Source organism: Bufo gargarizans, chromosome 3 (assembly GCF_014858855.1).
Source record: "Bufo gargarizans isolate SCDJY-AF-19 chromosome 3, ASM1485885v1, whole genome shotgun sequence".
NCBI lineage: Eukaryota > Metazoa > Chordata > Amphibia > Anura > Bufonidae > Bufo > Bufo gargarizans.
In genome coordinates this window covers 132,125,405-132,138,488 of record NC_058082.1, presented here as the reverse complement: position 1 = coordinate 132,138,488, position 13,084 = coordinate 132,125,405, and positions in this window count along the sequence as shown.

The following is a 13,084-nucleotide window of genomic DNA, read 5'->3' as shown; positions in this document are numbered from 1 at the left end:
CAGTCCATTTTCATAAATTTAGGCCCAGCACCCAGGCAGAGGAGAGAGGTCCCGTAACAGACAATCTGGCTTCATGTCAGGAGAGAATCAGTCTTCATGTCATAGCAGAGAATCAGGCTTCACGTCACCCACCACTGCAACAGTCCATTTTCATAAATTTAGGCCCAGCACCCAGGCAGAGGAGAGAGGTCCCGTAACAGACAATCTGGCTTCATGTCAGCAGAGAATTAGTCTGCATGTCATAGCAGAGAATCAGGCTTCACGTCAGCCACCAATGCAACAGTCCATTGTCAGATATTTAGGCCCAGCACCCAGGCAGAGGAGAGAGGTCCCGTAACAGAGGATCTGGCTTCATGTCACCAGAGAATCAGTCTGCATGTCATAGCAGAGAATCAGGCTTCACGTCACCCACCACTGCAACAGTCCATTTTCATAAATTTAGGCCCAGCACCCAGGCAGAGGAGAGAGGTCCCGTAACAGAGGATCTGGCTTCATGTCACCAGAGAATCAGTCTGCATGTCATAGCAGAGAATCAGGCTTCACGTCAGCCACCACTGCAACAATCCATTGGCATATATTTAGGCCTAGCACACAGGCAGAGGAGAGAGGTCCCGTAACAGACAATCTGGCTTCATGTCAGCAGAGAATCAGTCTTCATATCATAGCAGAGAATCAGGCTTCACGTCAGCCACCAATGCAACAGTCCATTGTCAGATATTTAGGCCCAGCACCCAGTCAGAGGAGAGAGGTCCCGTAACAGAGGATCTGGCTTCATGTCAGCAGAGAATCAGTCTTCATGTCATAGCAGAGAATCAGGCTTCACGTCACCCACCACTGTAAGAGTCCATTTTCATAAATTTAGGCCCAGCACCCAGGCAGAGGAGAGAGGTCCCGTAACAGACGATCTGGCTTCATGTCAGCAGAGAATCAGTCTGCATGTCATAGCAGAGAATGAGGCTTCACGTCACCCACCACTGCAACAGTCCATTTTCATAAATTTAGGCCCAGCACCCAGGCAGAGGAGAGAGGTCCCGTAACAGAGGATCTGGCTTCATGTCACCAGAGAATCAGTCTGCATGTCATAGCAGAGAATCAGGCTTCACGTCACCCACCACTGCAACAGTCCATTGTCATAAATTCAGGCCCAGCACCCAGGCAGAGGAGAGAGGTCCCGTAACAGACAATCTGGCTTCATGTCACCAGAGAATCAGTCTGCATGTCATAGCAGAGAATGAGGCTTCACGTCAGCCACCACTGCAACAATCCATTGGCATATATTTAGGCCTAGCACACAGGCAGAGGAGAGGTTCATTCAACTTTGGGTAGCCTTGCAATATAATGGTAAAATGAAAATAAAAATAGGATTGAATGAGGAAGTGCCCTGGAGTCCAATAATATATGGTTATGGGGAGGTAGTTAATGTCTAATCTGGACAAGGGACGGACAGGTCCTGTGGGATCCATGCCTGGTTCATTTTTATGAACGTCAGCTTGTCCACATTGGCTGTAGACAGGCGGCTGCGTTTGTCTGTAATGACGCCCCCTGCCGTGCTGAATACACGTTCAGACAAAACGCTGGCTGCCGGGCAGGCCAGCACCTCCAAGGCATAAAAGGCTAGCTCTGGCCATGTGGACAATTTAGAGACCCAGAAGTTGAATGGGGCCGAACCATCAGTCAGTACGTGGAGGGGTGTGCACACGTACTGTTCCACCATGTTAGTGAAATGTTGCCTCCTGCTAACACGTTGCGTATCAGGTGGTGGTGCAGTTAGCTGTGGCGTGTTGACAAAAGTTTTCCACATCTCTGCCATGCTAACCCTGCCCTCAGAGGAGCTGGCCGTGACACAGCTGCCTTGGCGACCTCTTGCTCCTCCTCTGCCTTGGCCTTGGGCTTCCACTTGTTCCCCTGTGACATTTGGGAATGCTCTCAGTAGCGCGTCTACCAACGTGCGCTTGTACTCGCGCATCTTCCTATCACGCTCCAGTGCAGGAAGTAAGGTGGGCACATTGTCTTTGTAGCGTGGATCCAGCAGGGTGGCAACCCAGTAGTCCGCACAGGTTAAAATGTGGGCAACTCTGCTGTCGTTGCGCAGGCACTGCAGCATGTAGTCGCTCATGTGTGCCAGGCTGCCCAGGGGTAAGGACAAGCTGTCCTCTGTGGGAGGCGTATCGTCATCGTCCTGCCTTTCCCCCCAGCCACGCACCAGTGATGGACCCGAGCTGCGTTGGGTGCCACCCCGCTGTGACCATGCTTCATCCTCATCCTCCTCCACCTCCTCCTCATCCTCGTCCTCCTCGTCCTCCAGTAGTGGGCCCTGGCTGGCCACATTTGTACCTGGCCTCTGCTGTTGCCAAAAACCTCCCTCTGAGTCACTTCGAAGAGACTGGCCTGAAAGTGCTAAAAATGACCCCTCTTCCTCCTCCTCCTCCTCCTCCTCCTGGGCCACCTCCTCTTCCATCATCGCCCTAAGTGTTTTCTCAAGGAGACATAGAAGTGGTATTGTAACGCTGATAACGGTGTCATCGCCACTGGCCATGTTGGTGGAGTACTCGAAACAGCGCAACAGGGCACACAGGTCTCGCATGGAGGCCCAGTCATTGGTGGTGAAGTGGTGCTGTTCTGTAGTGCGACTGACCCGTGCGTGCTGCAGCTGAAACTCCACTATGGCCTGCTGCTGCTCGCACAGTCTGTCCAGCATGTGCAAGGTGGAGTTCCACCTGGTGGGCACGTCGCATATGAGGCGGTGAGCGGGAAGGCCGAAGTTACGCTGTAGCGCAGACAGGCGAGCAGCAGCAGGATGTGAACGCCGGAAGCGCGAACAGACGGCCCGCACTTTATGCAGCAGCTCTGACATGTCGGGGTAGTTGTGAATGAACTTCTGCACCACCAAATTCAGCACATGCGCCAAGCAAGGGATGTGCGTCAAATTGGCTAGTCCCAGAGCTGCAACGAGATTTCGCCCATTATCACACACCACCAGGCCGGGCTTGAGGCTCACCGGCAGCAACCACTCGTCGGTCTGTTGTTCTATACCCCGCCACAACTCCTGTGCGGTGTGGGGCCTGTCCCCCAAACATATGAGTTTCAGAATGGCCTGCTGACGTTTACCCCGGGCTGTGCTGAAGTTGGTGGTGAAGGTGTGTGGCTGACTGGATGAGCAGGTGGAAGAAGAGGAGGAGGAAGCCGAGAAGGAGGAGGTGGCAACAGGAGGCAAAGAATGTTGCCCTGCGATCCTTGGCGGCGGAAGGACGTGCGCCAAACAGCTCTCCGCCTGGGGCCCAGCTGCCACTACATTTACCCAGTGTGCAGTTAGGGAGATATAGCGTCCCTGGCCGTGCTTACTGGTCCACGTATCTGTGGTTAGGTGGACCTTGCCACAGATGGCGTTGCGCAGTGCACACTTGATTTTATCGGATACTTGGTTGTGCAGGGAAGGCACGGCTCTCTTGGAGAAGTAGTGCCGGCTGGGAACAACATACTGTGGGACAGCAAGCGACATGAGCTGTTTGAAGCTGTCTGTGTCCACCAGCCTAAATGACAGCATTTCATAGGCCAGTAGTTTAGAAATGCTGGCATTCAGGGCCAGGGATCGAGGGTGGCTAGGTGGGAATTTACGCTTTCTATCAAATGTTTGTGAGATGGAGAGCTGAACGCTGGCGTGTGACATGGTTGAGACGCTTGGTGACGGAGGTGGTGGTGGTGGTGTTGGTGGTACATCCCCTGTTTGCTGGGCGGCAGGTGCCAACGTTCCTCCAGAGGCGGAGGAAGAGGCCGAGGCGGCAGCAGCAGAATAGGCCGAGGCGGCAGCAGCAGAAGAGGTAGCAGGGGGAGCCTGAGTGACTTCCTTGGTTTTAAGGTGTTTACTCCACTGCAGTTCATGCTTTGCATGCAGGTGCCTGGTCATGCAGGTTGTGCTCAGGTTCAGAACGTTAATGCCTCGCTTCAGGCTCTGATGGCACAGCGTGCAAACCACTCGGGTCTTGTCGTCAGCACATTGTTTGAAGAAGTGCCATGCCAGGGAAATCCTTGAAGCTGCCTTTGGGGTGCTCGGTCCCAGATGGCGGCGGTCAGTAGCAGGCGGAGTCTCTTGGCGGCGGGTGTTCTGCTTTTGCCCACTGCTCCCTCTTTTGCTACGCTGTTGGCTCGGTCTCACCACTGCCTCTTCCTCCGAACTGTGAAAGTCAGTGGCACGACCTTCATTCCATGTGGGGTCTAGGACCTCATCGTCCCCTGCATCGTCTTCCACCCAGTCTTGATCCCTGACCTCCTGTTCAGTCTGCACACTGCAGAAAGACGCAGCAGTTGGCACCTGTGTTTCGTCATCATCAGAGACATGCTGAGGTGGTATTCCCATGTCCTCATCATCAGGAAACATAAGTGGTTGTGCGTCAGTGCATTCTATGTCTTTCACCGCTGGGGAAGGGCTAGGTGGATGCCCTTGGGAAACCCTGCCAGCGGAGTCTTCAAACAGCATAAGAGACTGCTGCATAACTTGAGGCTGAGACAGTTTCCCTGGTATGCATGGGGGTGATGTGACAGACTGATGGGGTTGGTTTTCAGGCGCCATCTGTGCGCTTTCTGCAGAAGACTGGGTGGGAGATAATGTGAACGTGCTGGATCCACTGTCGGCCACCCAATTGACTAATGCCTGTACCTGCTCAGGCCTTACCATCCTTAGAACGGCATTGGGCCCCACCATATATCGCTGTAAATTCTGGCGGCTACTGGGACCTGAGGTAGTTGGTACACTAGGACGTGTGGATGTGGCAGAACGGCCACGTCCTCTCCCAGCACCAGAGGGTCCACTAACACCACCACGACCATGTCCACGTCCGCGTCCCTTACTAGATGTTTTTCTCATTGTTATGGTTCACCACAACAACAAATATATTATTTGGCCCAATGTATTGTATTCAAATTCAGCGGGATATAAATTTGAGGCCTAGTATTTAGGCGCTGGGTGACCGGTATGGATTTAGTGACAGAATTAGACTTGGAAATGCACAGAAGCGTGTGTGTGAAGTTATTCTGAATGACCCTATGTGCACCTTCAATATGATCTACCCTTTTAGGGATAGATTTCAAATAGCTCTGATATAGCAGAAACGACTAAATTATGAAATTGCTAAATTGGGAATTGTATTTCAACCCAGAACAAAAAATGTGCTTTGACGGACACTAAATAACTTTCCCAGCCACAACAGGACAGCGGTAACGAGAGATTTAGCGGGATATAAATTTGAGGCCTAGTATTTAGGCGCTGGGTGACAGGTATGGGTTTAGTGACAGAATTAGATTTGGAAATGCACAGTAGCGGGTGTGTGAAGTTATTCTAAATGACCCTATGTGCACCTTGAATATTATATACCCTTTTAGGGATAGATTTCAAATAGCTCTGATATAGCAGAAACCACTAAATTATGAAATTGCTAAATTGGGAATTGTATTTCAACCCAGAACAAGAAATGTGCTTGAACGGACACTAAATAACTCGCCCAGCTACAGCACTAGGGACAGATTTAGCGGGATATAAATTTGAGGCCTAGTATTTAGGCGCTGGGTGACAGGTATGGGTTTAGTGACAGAATTAGACTTGGAAATACACAGTAGCGGGTGTGTGTGAAGTTATTCTGAATGACCCAATGTGCACCTTGAATATTATATACCCTTTTAGGGATAGATTTCAAATAGCTCTGATATAGCAGAAACCACTAAATTATGAAATTGCTAAATTGGGAATTGTATTTCAACCCAGAACAAAAAATGTGCTTTGACGGACACTAAATATCTTGCCCAGCAACAACAGTACAGCGGTAACGAGAGATTTAGCAGGATATAAATTTGAGGCCTAGTATTTAGGCGCTGGGTGACAGGTATGGGTTTAGTGACAGAATTAGACTTGAAAATACACAGTAGCGGGTGTGTGTGAAGTTATTCTGAATGACCCAATGTGCACCTTGAATATTATATACCCTTTTAGGGATAGATTTCAAATAGCTCTGATATAGCAGAAACCACTAAATTATGAAATTGCTAAATTGGGAATTGTACTTCAACCCAGAACAAAAAATGTGCTTTGACGGACACTAAATAACTTTCCCAGCTACAACAGGACAGCGGTAACGAGAGATTTAGCGGGATATAAATTTGAGGCCTAGTATTTAGGCGCTGGGTGACAGGTATGGGTTTAGTGACAGAATTAGACTTGGAAATACACAGTAGCGGGTGTGTGTGAAGTTATTCTGAATGACCCTATGTGCACCTTCAATATGATCTACCCTTTTAGGGATAGATTTCAAATAGCTCTGATATAGCAGAAACCACTAAATTATGAAATTGCTAAATTGGGAATTGTATTTCAACCCAGAAGAAAAAATGTGCTTTGACGGACACTAAATAACTTTCCCAGCTACAACAGGACAGCGGTAACGAGAGATTTAGCAGGATATAAATTTGAGGCCTAGTATTTAGGCGCTGGGTGACAGGTATGGGTTTAGTGACAGAATTAGACTTGAAAATACACAGTAGCGGGTGTGTGTGAAGTTATTCTGAATGACCCAATGTGCACCTTGAATATTATATACCCTTTTAGGGATAGATTTCAAATAGCTCTGATATAGCAGAAACCACTAAATTATGAAATTGCTAAATTGGGAATTGTACTTCAACCCAGAACAAAAAATGTGCTTTGACGGACACTAAATAACTTTCCCAGCTACAACAGGACAGCGGTAACGAGAGATTTAGCGGGATATAAATTTGAGGCCTAGTATTTAGGCGCTGGGTGACAGGTATGGGTTTAGTGACAGAATTAGACTTGGAAATACACAGTAGCGGGTGTGTGTGAAGTTATTCTGAATGACCCTATGTGCACCTTCAATATGATCTACCCTTTTAGGGATAGATTTCAAATAGCTCTGATATAGCAGAAACCACTAAATTATGAAATTGCTAAATTGGGAATTGTATTTCAACCCAGAAGAAAAAATGTGCTTTGACGGACACTAAATAACTTTCCCAGCTACAACAGGACAGCGGTAACGAGAGATTTAGCAGGATATAAATTTGAGGCCTAGTATTTAGGCGCTGGGTGACAGGTATGGGTTTAGTGACAGAATTAGACTTGAAAATACACAGTAGCGGGTGTGTGTGAAGTTATTCTGAATGACCCAATGTGCACCTTGAATATTATATACCCTTTTAGGGATAGATTTCAAATAGCTCTGATATAGCAGAAACCACTAAATTATGAAATTGCTAAATTGGGAATTGTACTTCAACCCAGAACAAAAAATGTGCTTTGACGGACACTAAATATCTTTCCAAGCAACAACAGTACAGCGGTAACGAGAGATTTAGCAGGATATAAATTTGAGGCCTAGTATTTAGGCGCTGGGTGACAGGTATGGGTTTAGTGACAGAATTAGACTTGGAAATACACAGTAGCGGGTGTGTGTGAAGTTATTCTGAATGACCCAATGTGCACCTTGAATATTATATACCCTTTCAGGGATAGATTTCAAATAGCTCTGATATAGCAGAAACCACTAAATTATGAAATTGCTAAATTGGGAATTGTACTTCAACCCAGAACAAAAAATGTGCTTTGACGGACACTAAATAACTTTCCCAGCTACAACAGGACAGCGGTAACGAGAGATTTAGCGGGATATAAATTTGAGGCCTAGTATTTAGGCGCTGGGTGACCGGTATGGATTTAGTGACAGAATTAGACTGGGATATGGCCAAAAAATAACCACACTATTGCTGGTTAAATGCACTTGGTGACGGGCGCAGCTTGCCCCTGATGTAGTATATGGCCAAAAAATGAACAGACTATTGCTGGTTAAATGCACTTGGTGTCACAGCTTGACCAACCACACTACTGAGGGTTAAATGCACTTGGTGACGGGCGCAGCTTGCCCCTGATGTAGTATATGGCCAAAAAATAAACAGACTATTGCTGGTTAAATGCACTTGGTGTGACAGCTTCACCCTGATGTAGGCTTTAGCCAGAAAACAACCACACCATTGAGGGTTAAATGCACTTGGTGACAGGCGCAGCTTGCCCCTGATTTTGTATATGGCCAAAAAATGAACAGACTATTGCTGGTTAAATGCACTTGGTGTGACAGCTTCACCCTGATGTAGGCTTTAGCCAAAAAACAACCACACCATTGAGGGTTAAATGCACTTGGTGACAGGCGCAGCTTGCCCCTGATTTTGTATATGGCCAAAAAATGAACAGACTATTGCTGGTTAAATGCACTTGGTGTGACAGCTTCACCCTGATGTAGGCTTTAGCCAAAAAACAACCACACCATTGAGGGTTAAATGCACTTGGTGACAGGCGCAGCTTGCCCCTGATTTTGTATATGGCCAAAAAATGAACAGACTATTGCTGGTTAAATGCACTTGGTGTGACAGCTTCACCCTGATGTAGGCTTTAGCCAAAAAACAACCACACCATTGAGGGTTAAATGCACTTGGTGACAGGCGCAGCTTGCCCCTGATTTTGTATATGGCCAAAAAATGAACAGACTATTGCTGGTTAAATGCACTTGGTGTGACAGCTTCACCCTGATGTAGGCTTTAGCCAAAAAACAACCACACCATTGAGGGTTAAATGCACTTGGTCGCAGCTTGTGCTGGCGCACCACAAGACACAAAATGGCCGCCGATCACCCCAGAAAAATGTGACTGACAAACGGTCTGGGCAGCCTAAAAACAGTGAGCAATTGAGGATCAGCAGCTCAATGATCCACAGCTGCAGATCGATCAGTTAATCAAGTCCTTTGGAGGAGTTAATCTGCCTAATCTCGCCCTACTGTCGCAGCCGCAACCTCTCCCTACGCTAATCAGAGCAGAGTGACGGGCGGCGCTATGTGACTCCAGCTTAAATAGAGGCTGGGTCACATGGTGCTCTGGCCAATCACAGCCATGCCAATAGTAGGCATGGCTGTGATGGCCTCTTGGGGCAAGTAGTATGACGCTTGTTGATTGGCTGCTTTGCAGCCTTTCAAAAAGCGCCAAGAAAGCGTCACAAAAGCGCCAAGAAAGCGACGAACACCGAACCCGAACCCGGACTTTTACGAAAATGTCCGGGTTCGGGTCCGTGTCACGGACACCCCAAAATTCGGTACGAACCCGAACTATACAGTTCGAGTTCGCTCATCCCTATCAATAAGGCCAATCCAAGATTTTTTAAATGGTAGCAAAAGTCCTCTTGGAGCGCTCCATTGTATTTTCCATTTTGCTGATACAAATGACAAATGATGTAATATGGTGGGGTCCCCAACTTTACCAAATGTGTTTCGGAACATCGGAGCTTCGGACTTGTTCCTTCTTCAGTAGTCGAGACCTCCATATTAACAGCTCACTTATATACATATTGTAATGAGAGTCCATGGAAAATCCAAAGTGGATCTCAATTTGGTAATGGGGTCATATATAATTGTCATGCGGTTCCCATTCAGTTACATCAAGTATCTCACGCAGTTCCCATTTAATTGCATAAAGTACCTAAACATGTGTAATCCATATTTCAAAAATATTGACAATATACCATAATAATACATCTTCCATATTTGTCACACTGCGGGTAATATGTGTTTTTTTGTGTGTAACAAAATACTTTGTCAATCGATTTGTAATGGTACTGCTTGCATAAAATAAAAACACATTATATCTGGCGTGCGATTTATATGCGCTTTACATGCGTTTTTAATATATTTCCATTTTGATAGGTTGAAAAACTCTATCAATACATAGATGCATCAATTGGTGCATAGATATATCTGTATATGGTCTATCCCAAAAATTTGAGATAATGTCTTCTTTTTATTTACAATACTTTATATTTTCTTTTTTTAAAACATTTTAATTTATTTTATTCTTTTTCAGGTCCTTTATCTTAATGGGAGATACCTTCAGAACATATTGATTTTCTGGCAGAAGGTGTGGAATCTATATTAAATCACAATTATTTTTACTTTGAATCAGATTTTTAGTTACAGATACAGGGAACTGCCATGGGCACCAGGTTCACCCCCAGTTACGCCAATTTATTTATGGCACAATGGGAACATCAGGTAATCACCTCCAAACTGGGGGCGGACCAGGTGCTCTGGCAGAGATATATTGATGAAATAATATTTGTATGGCGAAAGGATGAAAATCAACTCCAAGAGTTTTTAAGCAAAATTCATTCAAATATATACAATTTGCAATTTACAGCAACAATTAGTAAAACATCAATAGAGTTTATAGATCTCCAAATGTCAATAGACAATGGGAAATTAATCTGCAATACTTACCAGAAACCTGTAGCCGGGAATAGTTTTATACTATACACAAGCCGCCACTTCCCAAGATGGCTTCTAAACATACCACAGGGACAATTTTGGAGGATAAAAAGGAATTGAACTAATGAAAATCAAATTGAAGAGGAAGCTGAAAAGATGAGACATCAATTTTTAATCAACACTGATAGATACATCATTAAATAAAGTACGAAATATGGATAGACAAACATTATTTAATAGTGGTCATACAAAGCAAAATCAATCTAATGATACAGTAAGATTTATTTTACTGTATAATATACAGTATAGAGAAGTTCAACATATTATTAAAAAAATACTGGCATTATGTATTAAAAGACAAAATTATAGGCCTGCTAGTTCCCACTATCCCTCAAATAACATTTACTAAAGCCCCAAACCTGGGCCTCAAAGTAGCTCCGTCTATCAAAACAAATCAGAAGGGACCACAATTGTTTCATAAATGGGCAGATATCACTGGCTTCTATAGGTGTGGCAGATACACAAATTGTAAGGTTGCTACATTTCCAAGGAAGACCACACAAATAATATCAACTACAAACTCACATACACAAATGATAAAATACTTCTTAACCTATGACTCCACTAATGTGATCTACATCCTTCAATGTAGTACATGGGGAGAACCAAGAAGACACTCAAAAAATGAATTTCAGAACATATTACAAACATTAAAAATGGATATGACAAACACTCATTATCCAACCATTTTAAGCAATTCCACAACCAGGACCCAACAGGTATAAGATATGCAGCATTAGAAAAAGTGGGGAGACATTGGACGGTAATCGTTTAAGTAGGATGTCAAGATTAGAATCAAGGAGGATTTTTGAATTTAACTCACTCTTACCTGGTGGCTTCAATGCTGAGTTAGAGATTTTGGTTTTCTATAGCTAGTGGGTGGGCGCCGCTCGCTGATGGGTGAGTCATTGCCGTTCGCTGGTGCCTCAGTCCCCCCTTGGCGGAAGGCCCCGCCCCCATCACTTGCATCTGATCTCCCATTAAGATGAAGGACCTGAAAAATAAAAAAATTCAAAGAATAAAAGAAATGAAAAAGTAAAAAAAATGAAAATATGAAGTATTGTAAATAAAAACAATATTTTTTTTCAAAATTTTTGGATAGACTGTATGCAGATATATCTATACACCAATACAGTGGCGTACATATAGGGGTCGCAGGGGTCGCAGCTGCGACCGGGCCTGGCACCCCAGGGGGCCCAGCCGCCTGCGGACCCCTGGCCCCTGCTGCTGCAGCTGCGCGTGCGCTAGACTGACTCTATTATCTCAATTGCCTTGCGGTCAGCGCCGGGCCCGGGCAGGAGGAGCACCGCGTCAATCCCGTGAGACCTGTGAACTCCTGTGGCAGGTCTCGCGGGAACATGCGCGCGCGGCAGACGGGATCCGGACGTGAGAGAGGACGGACGAACAGTGAGGACCGCCGACCAGAAGAGTGAAGACAGTTCCCCTGCCCTAGACAGCGCCGCAGCAGCCGCCAGCCGGTAACTCGGTAAGTAAGGAAAAGCGTCCCGCAGCACAGTGCACTGACTCACTATGACACTGGACTTGTTGGAGTAGTAGTGAGGGCCCCTAGGCCCCCCCCTGGCCCCTGGCAGATGACCGTGGGGGAGGGTTTGCACTGGCACTGGCACTCTGCCAGGAAAAGGACACTGACTCGAGTAGTGAGGGCCCTGGGGGCCCTGGCCTAAGAATAATGACCAGCATCAGTGGGGGCTGAATTTATTGATGATATTGGGGTCTTTGGGACCTGACCTGATCATCTGAGGGGTCTTTGCTTTTGGCTTATGATTGATCTGGTGGCTGATGGGGGGGTCTTTGGGCTGATCTGAGGTCTGATGGGCATGGGGGATGACTGGGGGGCTGGGGGTCTTTGGGCTGATGATTGATCTGGTGGCTGTGGGGGTCTGATGGGGGGTCTTTGGGCTGATCTGAGGTCTGATGGGCATGGGGGATGACTGGGGGGGTCTTTGGGCTGATCTGAGGTCTGATGGGGGTGGACTGGGGTCTGATGTGGATCTTTGGGCTGATCTGAGGTCTGATGGGGGCTGACTGGGGGTCTGATGGGGGTAGGAAACTAAGGTGTCTGTCTGTCAAACTCTGCAGAGATGAGAGATGGCTGAAAGAAATCATCATGGTGGTCCGGTCTGAATGGAGAAGATGAAGAAAGAGAGCATCTACATCAAAGGAGACGTCACTGGATGTAAGAGGTATGGCCGCAATATATAGGTAGGGCTGTGCGTAGGTGTGGCTTGAGGGTGGGCGACTGGGCGGGGACACTGGGGGTGGGGCGGCGGGGGGGTTTGGGGCCCATGGATCAGTTTTGCACAGGGGCCCCATGGATTCTGTGTACGCCACTGCACCAATATGATGGATATATATTAAAAATGCATGTAAAACGCATATAAATCGCACGCCAGATATGTGTTTTTATTTTATGTAAGCAGTACCATTACAAATAGATTGACAAATTATTTTGTTACACACAAAAAACGCATATTGGCAGAGCAGCCAATCAACAAGCGTTAAACTGTGTGCCCTTAGAAGCAATCACAGCCATGCCTACTAATGGCATGGCTGTGATTGGCCAGTGCAGCATGTGACCCAGCCTCTATATGATCTGGAGTCACGTAGCGCTGCACGTCACTCCGCTGTGCTTAGTGTAGGGATAGGATGCTGCTGCTGTTAGGGAGAGAATAGGACAGAATCTAATTTTAATCAGGACT